Genomic DNA, 13,628 nt, shown 5'->3' on the forward strand with positions numbered 1-13,628 from the left:
TAAACACCAATATGTGATCAAGATAAACAACAAAAAATTTATTTATAATTAAACTCAATACTTCATTCATGAGGCACATAAAGGTGCTTGGGGAATCAAAGACTCCAAAATTCATGACAACCCACTCATATAAATCTTCAACAATCTAAAAACAAGGTTCCCATTTCTCATGCCCAAAATAACAGGGCAAAAACACATGAATTTTTTTAAAAGTTAATTAATCCACTAAGTTTGATATATGTTTGACTATGACTTACATGATACATTAGGTTTTGATATGAATCTATATATTTGTTCCACAAGTTATACTACAGGTATGTTGAAAGGCAGATATAGGTTTCCCTAACAATACCTTAACACTTCATTTTAGTTTATAATCAACATGTAGGATTAAATTTTTATAATTAAACATTCATTATTTAATTTATTTTGACATTTTTCATATTCTATTAGACCCCATTAACACTCCCATTAACTATCTTTACTGACTAACTTATTTCACTTTTTAATCAAAATAATCAATTATTTAAAATAAAACAACCAAATACTAATTAATTTTAAAGATCTGAGCCTTAATACTTTTAAATCATATACTAATTAAATATACTAACTCATATTTTAAAATCAATCTTAGATTTCACTTTATTAACATTAATTAATTTAATGCTATCAATCACACTTCAAACATTACTAATATTAATTAAATCTCACATGAAAAAATAATATATTGATAAGTAGGAGATAATTTCCAAAACAAGTCAAATTGTGATATTTTTGGATTCTCATTTATTCTAATGAGAGATGGATTCATGTTGAATCACTACTCATGAAACATGGGTCAAGGAGTTAGACTCAAAATCATAGTTAAATCCTGATAGCAATATCACAATTTGACTTGTGGAAATTATCTCCTACTAACCAATTGATGAGCTTAAGGGGATTTCTAATGAATGGTTCATAAGGCACAAAACTTGTCAAAGGTTTTGCAAATGGGGTTGTAAGCTTTGGGTTTAACCATGGAGGAAACTCCATAGTTAAGCGTGCTTAGGTTGGAGTAGTATTGGGATGGGTGACCTCCCGAGAAGTCTCGATGCTTCACCCCTATGACCATCATCTAGATCCAATGAGTGCTAAGTGTTCTATATATTCTCATGAGAGATGGATTCATGTTGAATCACTACTCATGAAACATGGGTCAATGAGTTTGACTCAAAATCACACAGTTAAATCTTGATAGCAATATCACAATTTGACTTACTGTGGAAATTATCTCCTATTTATCAATTGATGAGCTTAAGGGGCTTTCTAATGAATGGTTCATAAGGAAAAACACTTGGTGAAGGTTTGCAAATGGGGTTTCAAGCTTTGAGTTTAACCATGGAGAAAACTCTGTAGTTAAGTGTGCTCAGGCTAGAGTAGTACTAGAATGGGTGACCTCTCAGGAAGTCCTAGTGCTTCACCCCTGTGAGCATCACCTAGATCTAATGAGTACTAAGTGTTCCATTTATTTTCATGAGAGACAGAATCATGTTGGATCACTATTCATGAAATATGGGTCAATGAGTTTGACTCAAAATCACACAGTTAAATTTTGATAGCAATATCACAATTTGACTTGCTGTGGAAATCATCTCCTATTTATCAATTGATGAGCTTAAGGGGCTTTCTAATGAATGGTTCATAAGGCACAATGGTGAAGGTTTTGCAAATAGGGTTGCAAGATTGGGTTTAAGCATGGAGGAAACTCCATACTTAAGTGCACTTAGGCCGAAGTAGTATTGGGATGGGTGAGCTCTTGGGAAGTCATGGTGCTTCACCCTTGTGAGCATCACTTAGATCCAATGAGGTGCTAAGTGTTCCATTTATTCTCATGAGAGATGGATTCATGTTGAATCGCTACTTATGAAACATGGGTCAATGGGTTTGACTCAAAATCACATAGTTAAATCCTAATAGCAATATCACAATTTGACTTGCTATGAAAATTATCTCCTACTTACCATTTGATGAGCTTAAGGGGCTTTCTAATGAATGGTTCATAAGGCACAACACTTGGTGAAGGTTTTGCAAATGGGGTTGCAAGCTTTGGGTTTAACCATGGAGGAAACTCTGTAGTTAAGCACGCTAAGGTTAGAGTAGTACTGGGATGGGTGGCCTCTTAGGAAGTCCCACTGCTTCACTGCTATGAGCATCACCTAGATCCAATGAGTGCTAAGTGTTTCATTTATTCTCATGAGAGACAAATTCATATTGAATCACTACTCATGAAACATGGGTCAATGAGTTTGACTCAAAATCACACAGTTAAATCCTGATAGCAATATCACAAAATAATATATATTTTAATTAAACTAAATTAATCTAAAATGATATATTATTTCTATTTACCTTTTTAAATATTCAACACATAAATCAACAATATACTATATCTACTAGTAAACATAAATTAAGATGAAAACTAATAACACTTAAATCTACCAACCTATTCTAAAATAAACATATCTAACATTAATAATATAGTTTTAATAAATCAAAAGTAACATTACATTTTAAAATCATAGGCTTATTTAACATTAAATAACATCAATATACTCTATTAAAAAGAATACTAAACAAATTATAACTAACTAATCATAAAAATACCAACTAACATCAACATTTAACAATAATCAACAATCCTAATTTTACCTTACTAACTTTAACATTTACTAAAAAATCTTAATTTAACATTTAATAATAACTAAACTTTACTAATACTACACCTTACTACTAACCCCAAAGTAAACTCCATAACTACACTACACCACTTGGCTACTTGGCCCTACCCCCATTCCTTCCTTGGCATGTGTCCCAAACCAAGTGTCGTCCAAGGTCATCCCCCTTTGGAGTACATGTCAAATCAAGGAGGAAGGGTTTTCAAAACTAAGGTGGAGGTGTATTTAATGTGTTTGAGTTTAACCTCCCCTTCCAAGAGCATGCTGTGACCAACATGGAGGAGCAAGGGGGTGATGTCAATAGAGTTATGATGGGCACTTATACCAACACCTAGGTTGAAGGGTGAGGTGCTAGTCGGGAGGGTAGATGATATTTTAAGTGGGATGGGTAGTTATGTTTAAAAGTTTAGTGGGTGGGACTTAGGATAGTAGATTTTATATTTATTCATTTATTTTTTTTGCAATGAATTTTGTAATTTAAATAAATAATATGGATTTTTAAATGGAATCTTTAGGGAATATGCTCTATCCAAGGGGAGTAAATCTTTTTTCCCCATATAAAGGGTAGAGAGCATATTTTCTCTAAGAAGGTAGATTTCTTTTCAAGTGTCTTTTTTTTCCTAAGTGTTAGATTTTCCAATTTATTTAGTTAGCCAAAGGAGATTTTTTAAAATTTATTTATTGTTAGGATAATTAATAGCTTAAATGTGATGTTATATTGATGAAATTGAAAAGGCTTATTTATCTTTCCAACAATTACAAAAATACAAGATGAAATACCATTCATATAATTGAATTTTGTTAACATAGTTCAAAATCAAATTGCATAACTTTATACATATGATCATTTCATCTAATTACCATTAATTGTATGAATGCAATTTAAACTATAAGAATGCCATAGGAAAGGCAAAACATCATTGCATACATTTACCGATAAACATATGCATATAAACTAAATTATAAGGAATATCATATGAAAAGAAAATACTCATTTTTTTTTTCAACATACATGGGCTAACCACTTTTTATTCATTTTATTTAACCACTTGATTCAAAGACTCCCTCGAAATAGAATCAAGGAAGAAACCTGAGATCATAATCATTTCAGAAATAAGGTTAACAATACATTTTTACAATAGGATCATTGTCCCAAGGAGAAATCTCTCAAACATTTGAATAGAAACAACAACTCTGAATTCCTACTTGGCTCCATATCAAGGTAGCCACTACGAAATCTAAAAATTTCATCAAAGTAACTATGGAGAAAAAAAATTGACTAGGAGACAAACAAATCTAACACAAAGACACATTCAACCCATTTACTCTCACCCCAGGTTTGCACAATAGGTTCATCATTGAACTAGACTAGGGAGAAGGTGAATTTTTTCAAGTAGAAGAATTTAGTCACAACACCATAATAGATACCCTTTCAAGGCTATAATCACAAGAACTTTCATTCTTTCACTTCTCAATTTTTCAAAATATAAACATGGTTTGTACTGACAAGTAGGGGCCCACATCACCCTACTCTCTCCCTCTCCTTGTCATGAGGAGAGACTATGCACTGCTCAGAGTCCAATTGAAGCTCTCCTCCTATACATGGCCACTTCTACCCTATCCGAGGGTGAGTAATTTCAACACAACCCTTAAATTTTTTCTCATAAATCAAAATGTAAAACAAAAAAAGAAAACATTTAAGAAACCCATCACAATCTCATCCCTAACATGTTCATCATACATACAAATATCCACGGATGCAACAACCTACTTTAAGAAATGAAACAGAACATGAAGACACAAACTTGAAGGATTCCTACCTTCACAAATGGTTATGGAAAATTGAAATTTGAGAAGAGCTATCCTTCCTCCTTTAATCCTGACTTTACTCTCTAGATCTAGAGATTGGGTGAGCACTCTTCCACCCTCAAATCTGCCACTAAATAGGCTCCTAACTCAACCACCTGCAAATTGCAATAACGCCCCACTTGACCAAGGGCTTCTAGAGTCTTCTAACTTAACCTCATCATTAAGAAAAACTTTATAGTGGAGTATAACTTGTCAAACTCATGGTGAAACTCCAATTTTCGCACTAAAGTCAAAATGGGATAATTCAGTTGTCACAAAAGTCAACGAAAGGGGCTAGAGGGGTGGAAAATGCCCCCAACCCATACATATATCCCTTGGTCACTTAGTTTTCATTATTTTTGGCCTCTAGGACTATTTAATGACCTATTAAATTGCTTAAAAAATTTGGACTTTCTAAAAACCCTAAGAATGCAAATTTATCACTAAACCTTGATTAGGGTAATTAACCTCGATTATCAATTGATTAGTATTAGGTTACTAACCTAGTCCATCTCATATTTTTAGGTTACTCAACTAACCCTAATTATCATGTTGAAATGCATATACAAATTATGAGTGTCAAGTGATACTATACGATCACTGTTACAAAACATTAACACTTAACAATTACCGAATGAGATACACATTCAAATTACAATACAAATAAAATATGAAACAACAGGGTTTGCATATTTCTTTAGACTCAACCCTGATTTTCACAAACTATACACAGGGTCAAGTTCTGATTCTCTATTAGATTTTCCAGCTAATAATCTTGCACACTCATTTCACACATTAGTAGCTCGAGAAAAATCATATGCATATATTTAAAAATCATCCAGATAATCACATAAATCAAAACATCAATCTTTCATATAAATAATTATTTATCTCATTTTTGCTCACATTTAATGATCAATAATTGCATAATCAATATAGCATAACTTATTGATTAATTCAGGTTAAAATATTAGAATAATCATCATTAGGCATGCATATACTTAAACATCATAAACATCACCAATAAGGAATATTGAACTATATGAATTTATATAACCTAATCATCAAGGTACCATAATCAACATCATCATCATCATCATTAGGTGAAACACTTTGTATCATCATTAGTGCAAATTAATGTTTAAACAATTGAAATAATGTAGTAGTTCTTGAATCACAGAGTATTCAAAACATGAAAATATCAATTGATCTCAATTTTCATTAGTACATCTAAAACATAAAACATTACTTCATATCCATTCCAATTGCCTATATTATATTTAATAGAGAAATTCATATTTAATAAGTACATATGAGGAGGGACCTTACACCATTCATCACCCTCCCTTATCCTAATTTGGTGGTAGTATCTTTTGAAATCAATTTTAGATATGACATGCTCCTCCTAGGAAATCTATTAGGTCTTCAATTTTAGGCATATATAAAATGTGTCCTATTTTTATTCTATTTATCACCCTTGAATCAATACATATCCTCCACTTTTCATCCTTTTTTATTTCTAGCATAGTTAGGACTACCCATGGGATAGAATTTTCCATCACCAAGCCCTTATTTAGCAATTCTGGAGTCTATCTTGCAACCTCTTCATTTTATAAAGGGGTAATTTTATAGGCTTCTTTATTTGGAAATATATCCCCTAGGAGAAGATAAATATAGTGACTTGTATCTCTTATAAGGGGTATAGACTTGTGTACCTCATAAAAAATACCTCTTTTGGGACTTCTTTTTTTTGCACTGTCTAGAAAACTTGACTTATCTTTGGGTCTTGTTATGCCCTACATACCTATCCCTACTTTTAGTAAGAAAAATGTTGGGTCCTCTTTTTCACCTTTGTATTATCTCATTTGAGACAAGTTTTTTATGTTTGTTTTGGTCTTTAGTGCTTAAGTTTCCACATCCCTATACAGATTGTGAGTCCCACTTGTGTTGAAGAAGAAAACAAAGACCCACCCACCTTGTCCCAAGGGTCTACAATCGATGAGAAAAGTAATTTCTAAAACTATTAGGAACTCTTTCCCTCATGTCTTTTTTGGTGGGAAAAAGCTTTAGTTGTCTCAGGTTAGACATGTGGAAAGGTTTGTTAATAAGAAAAAATGTATAATTAATGCCCTATTAGTTGATGTTATTAAAAAGTTATTTAAGATGCCTAAAGCAGTTAATTGTCACCTTGTTGAATGATCAAAATTGTGCTTTGCAAGAAAAATATTAGTTTGGGTGGTCACCTCACCTATGAGTGATCATTTCTTGAGTCTACAAATTCTTTGGTGGGTTTAGATAGTTCTAGTTTGTGTTTAGATGATGTGGATCCTAGCACTATAGTATGTCTGAAAGTCAATGTTCTAGGTTATTTTTTTTCCTTTGATTTTCTTTCCATTTGTGATTCATTCTTTTTCTACCGTTTCATCTTTCATCCTTTTCTTTCTTTGTCTTGTTGGTATCTTTTTAATTCTATTTTTTCTCATTTTACCTCCTTGGGAATTGTTCAAATCCTTATGGTCATGTTTTTTGTTTCCTCTATTTGTTTGTCATAGGGTGGAGATTCTTTAGCTCCATGCTCTTTGTGTTTAGAACAAGTAATGTTTCTCCCTTAGGATGTGCTTGGTAGCTTGAATCTTGACCACTAGTTGGTAGTCAAAATTCATGGTATAGGACACATCCCACTAAAGGAATGTGGGCTTGGTTTTTTTATTTTCTTTTCTAGACTATATTGATGGTGCAAGATTTCTTCTTTAGGTTTTTCTATGCGTTGATCTTGTCAACAATGTGGTTTGCATCCTAGATGCCTTCTAGTGTCCATTTTTGTCCTTGGTTTTGCATGGGGTTGGATCTCACAAGTCAAGTTGGTCTGATTAACATAGCTAGAAGGTTATAGGTACATCTTCATAGGTGTCTTGTTAGTGACTTTGACTCTAAAAGATAGATTGTGGGATAGGTTGTCACAATTAAAAGGACATGTATGGCTTCAATCTTGCACTACTATATTTGGGATTGAGTTGTGATGGTAGGACATCATAATTGTGATGAAAATCTGTCACCCGAGTGATAGTAAAACAAATTGGCCCCTATTGGATGAGTGTTAGAATTCTAGTTCATCGCAATTGGGATGCCTAAATCCATCAAAATTTGGAAAAAAGAAAGGGGAAGAGTTTTGCTTCACACCATTGTAATTTTGATAGCTAACTATCACAATTATAATGACCTACATTTTTAGTCTGTCATCGCACTTGTGATGATGCTGCTACAAGCTTGATGTGTGAGGCCTCACCCTGACTCACCATAGCATAGACATTCTTACTTGTATTTTGATATTCAGGAATTTGATATTTTGACACTTATTTGAGACTTAGATGGACAATGGTTTGTTTTATCTATTGATATTGACATTATAGTAGTGTTTTTTACTTATGATATGTACTAAGAACCTGATATTATGAATGGAATGATCAAACACATATGGATGTAACTTTATGACATGATAGAATTAGATTATGATATGATGCAAAATGTAAATTTGATTACGATGGTTTATGGTTTAATGTGATATGTAGATAAATGTTAATTTGATAATGATGACTTATGATTTAATGTGATATGCAGATAAATGTTAATTTGACTATGATGATTTATGATATGCAAATTTTGATATTTTAACATTTTGAATGATTTATTTGAAATGATTAGGAAAGGAAATTTAATTGAATTATGTTAATATGGATTACGTAACATTTGAATTATATGAATGCATGATGTATATTTTATATGACCTCCTTGGACTATTGATGCTCGAGTTTAATGTGCAGGAAGTGGAATCATGGAAAATTTTGGGGGGAAACAAGTTCTAAACCTATGTGAACATAGTTTAACCAAGGAAAATCTTTGGAAGATTCAAAAGCCTCATTGTGGAAGTATTTTGCTTTGTAAATGTAAGTTTTCTTGTATGTAGAAATGTTTAATCAAAGAGATGCATTAGGGACATGTCATGGTGATGTGAAATGTGCTCTTATGTGTCATTTGACATCTGTGGATTTTGTGTGCAATAACATGTAATCTAGGGTTTTGGTCATGGTGGCATTTTACCCTAAACCTAATTACCTTGCTAATGATTAAGTAAACCCACTTGAGAAGGGGTAGGATGGGTCACAATCAAAGGAAATCCAAAATTGGACATGGCTAGGGTTTTGAGGGGTCAGTAGGTTGTCCCAAAGTGCCTTTTATGTGAAAATGAGTTGTTCATATGATAGTAAAACATTTTAGGGACCTAATTTTGACTATGATAGTTCCTAGGTAGCCTAGGGGGCCCCTTTACCCATGCATTCTTCCATCAATTCAAAAATGGACTTGTCACATGTGTTCTCTCCCATGTTTTCACTAAGTCAAATATAGCAAACTTAGAGGGAGACAAGCTTGTAAGAAGAAGTGGCTTGGTTCTTTTGCTAAAATAGTTAGTTGGAAGACCTTACTAGAGAGTCTTGGAGAAATTAGTGGGGTGTTCACCCAGTCTCTAAGTTTAGAGATAGTTAGGGTTTGGAGGGAGACTAAAGGAGCTCTACAACAACTATCATTGACTTTAGCTTGGACCAAGGTTGGTGTTCAAACCATGACCATTTTTCTTTCTTTTAGCATTTCATAATGAATCTTCAAGTATGGAATGATTGCTATGGGATCATGCATTGTATTGTAAATTTTGGCATTTTTTTGTGATGGTGTGAAGGTATATTGTGTTCATGTAACTTTCTTGGCTTTTCTTCTTGATCTCCTTTTTTTTTTTTGGATTTTAATGTCAAGTGTTAATGGGTTTTAAGGCTTCACTCACCCTTGGGAGGGAAGAGAAGTCTTGGGTGAAGGGGTTAGTTGGGCTCAACAATGTAGTAGAGAGCCTCTTCTCTTGGAGAGAAGGGGGGAAAATTTTAATGGAGTATGGGCTCCATTAAAGCCATTGTCTTGATATTGTGATTTGGGGGTGATAAGTGGAAATATGAATTTGGGGGTGATAAGTAGAAATTGTGGAGAGAAGCATGTATGATGCAAGCCTTGTAGAGGCATGGTAAAATTCAATGTGTGAGAGTTGTAATGACATGGAAAATCTCCTCTTTGAAGAGCCCACCTTCACCCGATGTTATATGATTCTAATGGTGAATCAATGTGCAAGGCATGGAAGGGATTGTTTGGTGTTATGTGGTGTGTTTTCATGCATTAGCAAGTGATGAGTGTGTGTATCCCATTTGGAACTTGTTTCCCATGCTTAGTGTGTGACTTCATAGAAGCCTAGGATGAGAGGTGAGCCTCCATGGTTCCTAGTTTGTGTGTGTTTGCGAGTTTTGTGAAGATGGATTCCTTGAAGATGTTAGGGTTTCACTCTTCACATGTTGAAAATCAAGTGTGTAGAGAGACAAATCTTCCCCTGTTATCTCAAAATGTGTTGTGATGATAAGCCTCCATTTTGTTGTAATGTGATCTAAAAAGAAATTTTCTTATTATTGCATATTGTTGAAGTTGTGAAGTTGAGAAATTGTACAAAGTGGCCTTGCAAGGAAATATTTATTGTGAGTTTCACACTATGTGATTTGATGTATTATAGAAAAGTTATGTAATGAGACCCTTCTTCTTATGTTGGCTGTACATCATTTGGTAGAAATATTTCATAGTTATTGTGTGGAATATTATTATGGATATAGTATTTAATTGAAAACATAGGTGATTGATTTGTAAAATCGTATGTTATGAAATGGAAGAAAGTTATCATATTTTGATAGTTCATTTTATGTGTATGATAATTAGTTCATTTGGTTTTCAAGATCTAATAATTCCCTAGGTTAGATAACACCATCACATCATCAAACATGTTCACTAAAATTCCTTGGTAGGATTAAAATAAATTTAGCGGAAAATACATAGTCCAAAACTAAGAGGAAACTTGCTGTAGGAGCATATTATGCTCTATAGAAAATGTATGGGGGAAGAAAAAAAATTCCTTCACCAAAATAAAAGGCAATAAGATATTCAAAAATAATATACCTTGGGAATCCAATACATAAAATAATAAGAACCAGAACATTAGAATAGAGATTCAAACAAATAATAAACTTTTAGCTTACAAACAATTGAAAATCAAAGACTCATATGAGTCATGTGATCCATCTCTCTCTCTCTCTCTCTCTCTCTATATATATATATATATATATATATATATATATATATATATATATATATATATATATATATATATATATATATATATATATATATATATATATATGTTTAGAACTATGTTAGGACTATGTTAGTACCTAAGAACCTACCCCTTAACACTAGGAGTTCAAGAAAACATCACCATCAAAAAATAATAAAATTTAAACAATAAAATTTTAAACAAATAAAAAAATGCAATCCTAACTCTAAGTGCCTTCCTTTCCCAAGCTTTTTGAGTGCATGTGACAAGGTATTTATGGGGGGAGGGCAGCCACTAACATAAATTCAGTCCCTCTTCCCTAAGTGCATCCACCTTGGGGAAAGTGTTATGGTTCCTTGAGAAAAAGGTGGGCTTTAATTTGATTGGAATTCATGTCCTAGGCACCCAACACCTTGAAAGCTTTTTTTAAAAAACTCTTGAAAACATGGTGCATATCCAGACATAAGTCAGACCCATCTCCCTAAGTGCCTTCATCTTGGGACATGGAGGAGTGTGCTTTCCTAGATCCCTAGGCACCTTAGGAAATGGTGACATAGGATGGGACAGGGGCAATTAGAAACCCAACCCCTATTTGAGGTAAGGGGTAGGTTATGTCATTTTATGGGGTTAAGTATTAATGTATGGGAATGGGATAGTCTTAGGTGGTCAAGGTAAGTGTTAAGGTAGTAGTTTCCTTGAGGTATTATGAATCAATGTGCATATTAATAGAGTCCCTAATTATTGTTTTTTTATTCTATGAAAATTTATTAATGTGTTGAGTTTAGACATGGGTAGTTACTAGTTTATAGGTAAAAAGTCATTAATTAAGTTGTTAACCCAAATATTTATGGTGTTTCTATTTCATCATTTTATTTTAGTTATGAAAAAGGTAAGGTAGGATAGTAGGGAATGTGTTTTAAATTAAATGGATAAATTAATAATGTAGGATAGTAGTGTGATATAATGGTCAAGTGTTAGTGTTAGGAAGTAAGATGTAGGTAAGTGTAGTTAGGACTTAAGATGTTAAGTTAGGAGTGAATATTAATGTCATAAATAAAATAAAATAATTTTTCTTTAGTAAGCATCATGATTCATAAAAAAGTTGGAAGTAAGGTTGCTAAGATTAAGGATTTAGAAGGTTATTAAATAAGTGCTTGTATAAAATTCTTGTATAATTCTTGTAGACATGTTTAGAAGTACTTGGTGTATTAAATAGCTACGTAGGTTTAGTATCACCTTTGAAGATATCATGCAAAGTGTATTTAATTTAAAATTTAAGTATAAAAGGGGAAGTACTATAAGAGTGATCATGGTAAAATAATAATAGTAATAACAATAATAAATAAGCAAGCAAATACATTCTAATAAATAAAATAGTTGATGATAAACCTAATAGCCTAATTAGTGGTACTGAATTAGTAAGCCATCAATACGATCGAGGTTGATAAAGGATGAAATGTAAGAAACTCATTAAAATAGTCATATCACTATAATAATGTACTGGAATAAAAATTGGATATAGAATGTAACAATTTTAGGATATTGATATATATATGGTAAGACAACTTGAAAATTGTAACATCTAGAGCAATCTATAAATGTAACCATATCTGCAAACTATTGAATTATCATAGCGTCATTAATACAAAATTTGTACTTCACATTCATATATGTAAAGTGTTATTTCGAGGTTGGGACATAGAATCAAAGTAATAACCTAACCAACCTCTTATGTTATAACTCAGATTTCCAACAGATGTTAGGAAACCAAATTGGCCACCTTGGAGACTCAAAGTCAAGGGTTTCAAATGGGAAACTAATTCTTCCACAATAATTAGCATTAATAAGCCCCAACATTGAATAAAGTAATAGTCTAACATTCTTGAGAGACACAAGTTATTTTTCTAGTACCCCATAGTAGATAAAATGTTCATAATTAAGTACAGGTTTATATGTGCTATCCTTTTGTTCACCTGTCAAATTTTTTTTTGTTGATTGAGTTTTGTCTAGTTAAATTTAGGGCATGGCATGACGAGCATCCATTAGATGGGATTTTGTAATGATAATGACATGGAATAACAATGTTATTGGAGTAATGACCATCCTTCAAAATTTACCATTGTAGCTGCGATGGTATGAGACGATAATGCTATTAGAGCAATGACTTTCTGTTGAACAAGCTGTCACAATTGTAATGGCTCACTGTATTATCAAAAAAAAATGGTAGTTCTAGTATTCTATTGTTAGTTCTTGCCATGGAAGAGAACTCTAGAGGCACAAGCATCTTGAGGAATTTCTAATCATGTTTTTATTTGTCACCTTTAAATAAATTTAGCTTGCATACATTTTTAGCCGAATACCCCAAATTGACACAACCATCTTCAACATAATTTTACACGTGTTCAATTTCCTATTTCATCTATCATCGTGAACTTCACATGTAAATTTTTGGTGGTGAAAAATGGAAGAAGTTGGTAGAAAAAATTGTAAAAATTATGTGTGCAACGTATGTAGATCTCTTAAAATGTCTTCTCTCCATTCTAGTTGTGGTAGGAACAAGATACTAGATTGTTTGATAAAGTCACCTATGAGAATTTATTTTAGATGCAAGGTGAAATTGTAGGAAAGTTTGCAAAGTGAATAAAGCTTTATCCTACCACCTCTTACATTTTCTCCACCTTAGTTGAGGTATCCATGTATGCATACAGACCCTAAATCTTGTTTTGACCTATGGGCCAAAGGACAAGCCTTGAATCAACACTTTAATATCTTTTAAAGCATGAAGTCATTAAAAAAATATGGATAATATTGGAGATTCAAACAATGCCCAACAATATTACATCAAAATTTTAAAAAGAAAAGTTTGACTTAAGTCT

This window comes from Cupressus sempervirens, chromosome 5 (assembly GCF_028749045.1).
Source record: "Cupressus sempervirens isolate cs-2001-9-10 chromosome 5, ASM2874904v1, whole genome shotgun sequence".
NCBI lineage: Eukaryota > Viridiplantae > Streptophyta > Pinopsida > Cupressales > Cupressaceae > Cupressus > Cupressus sempervirens.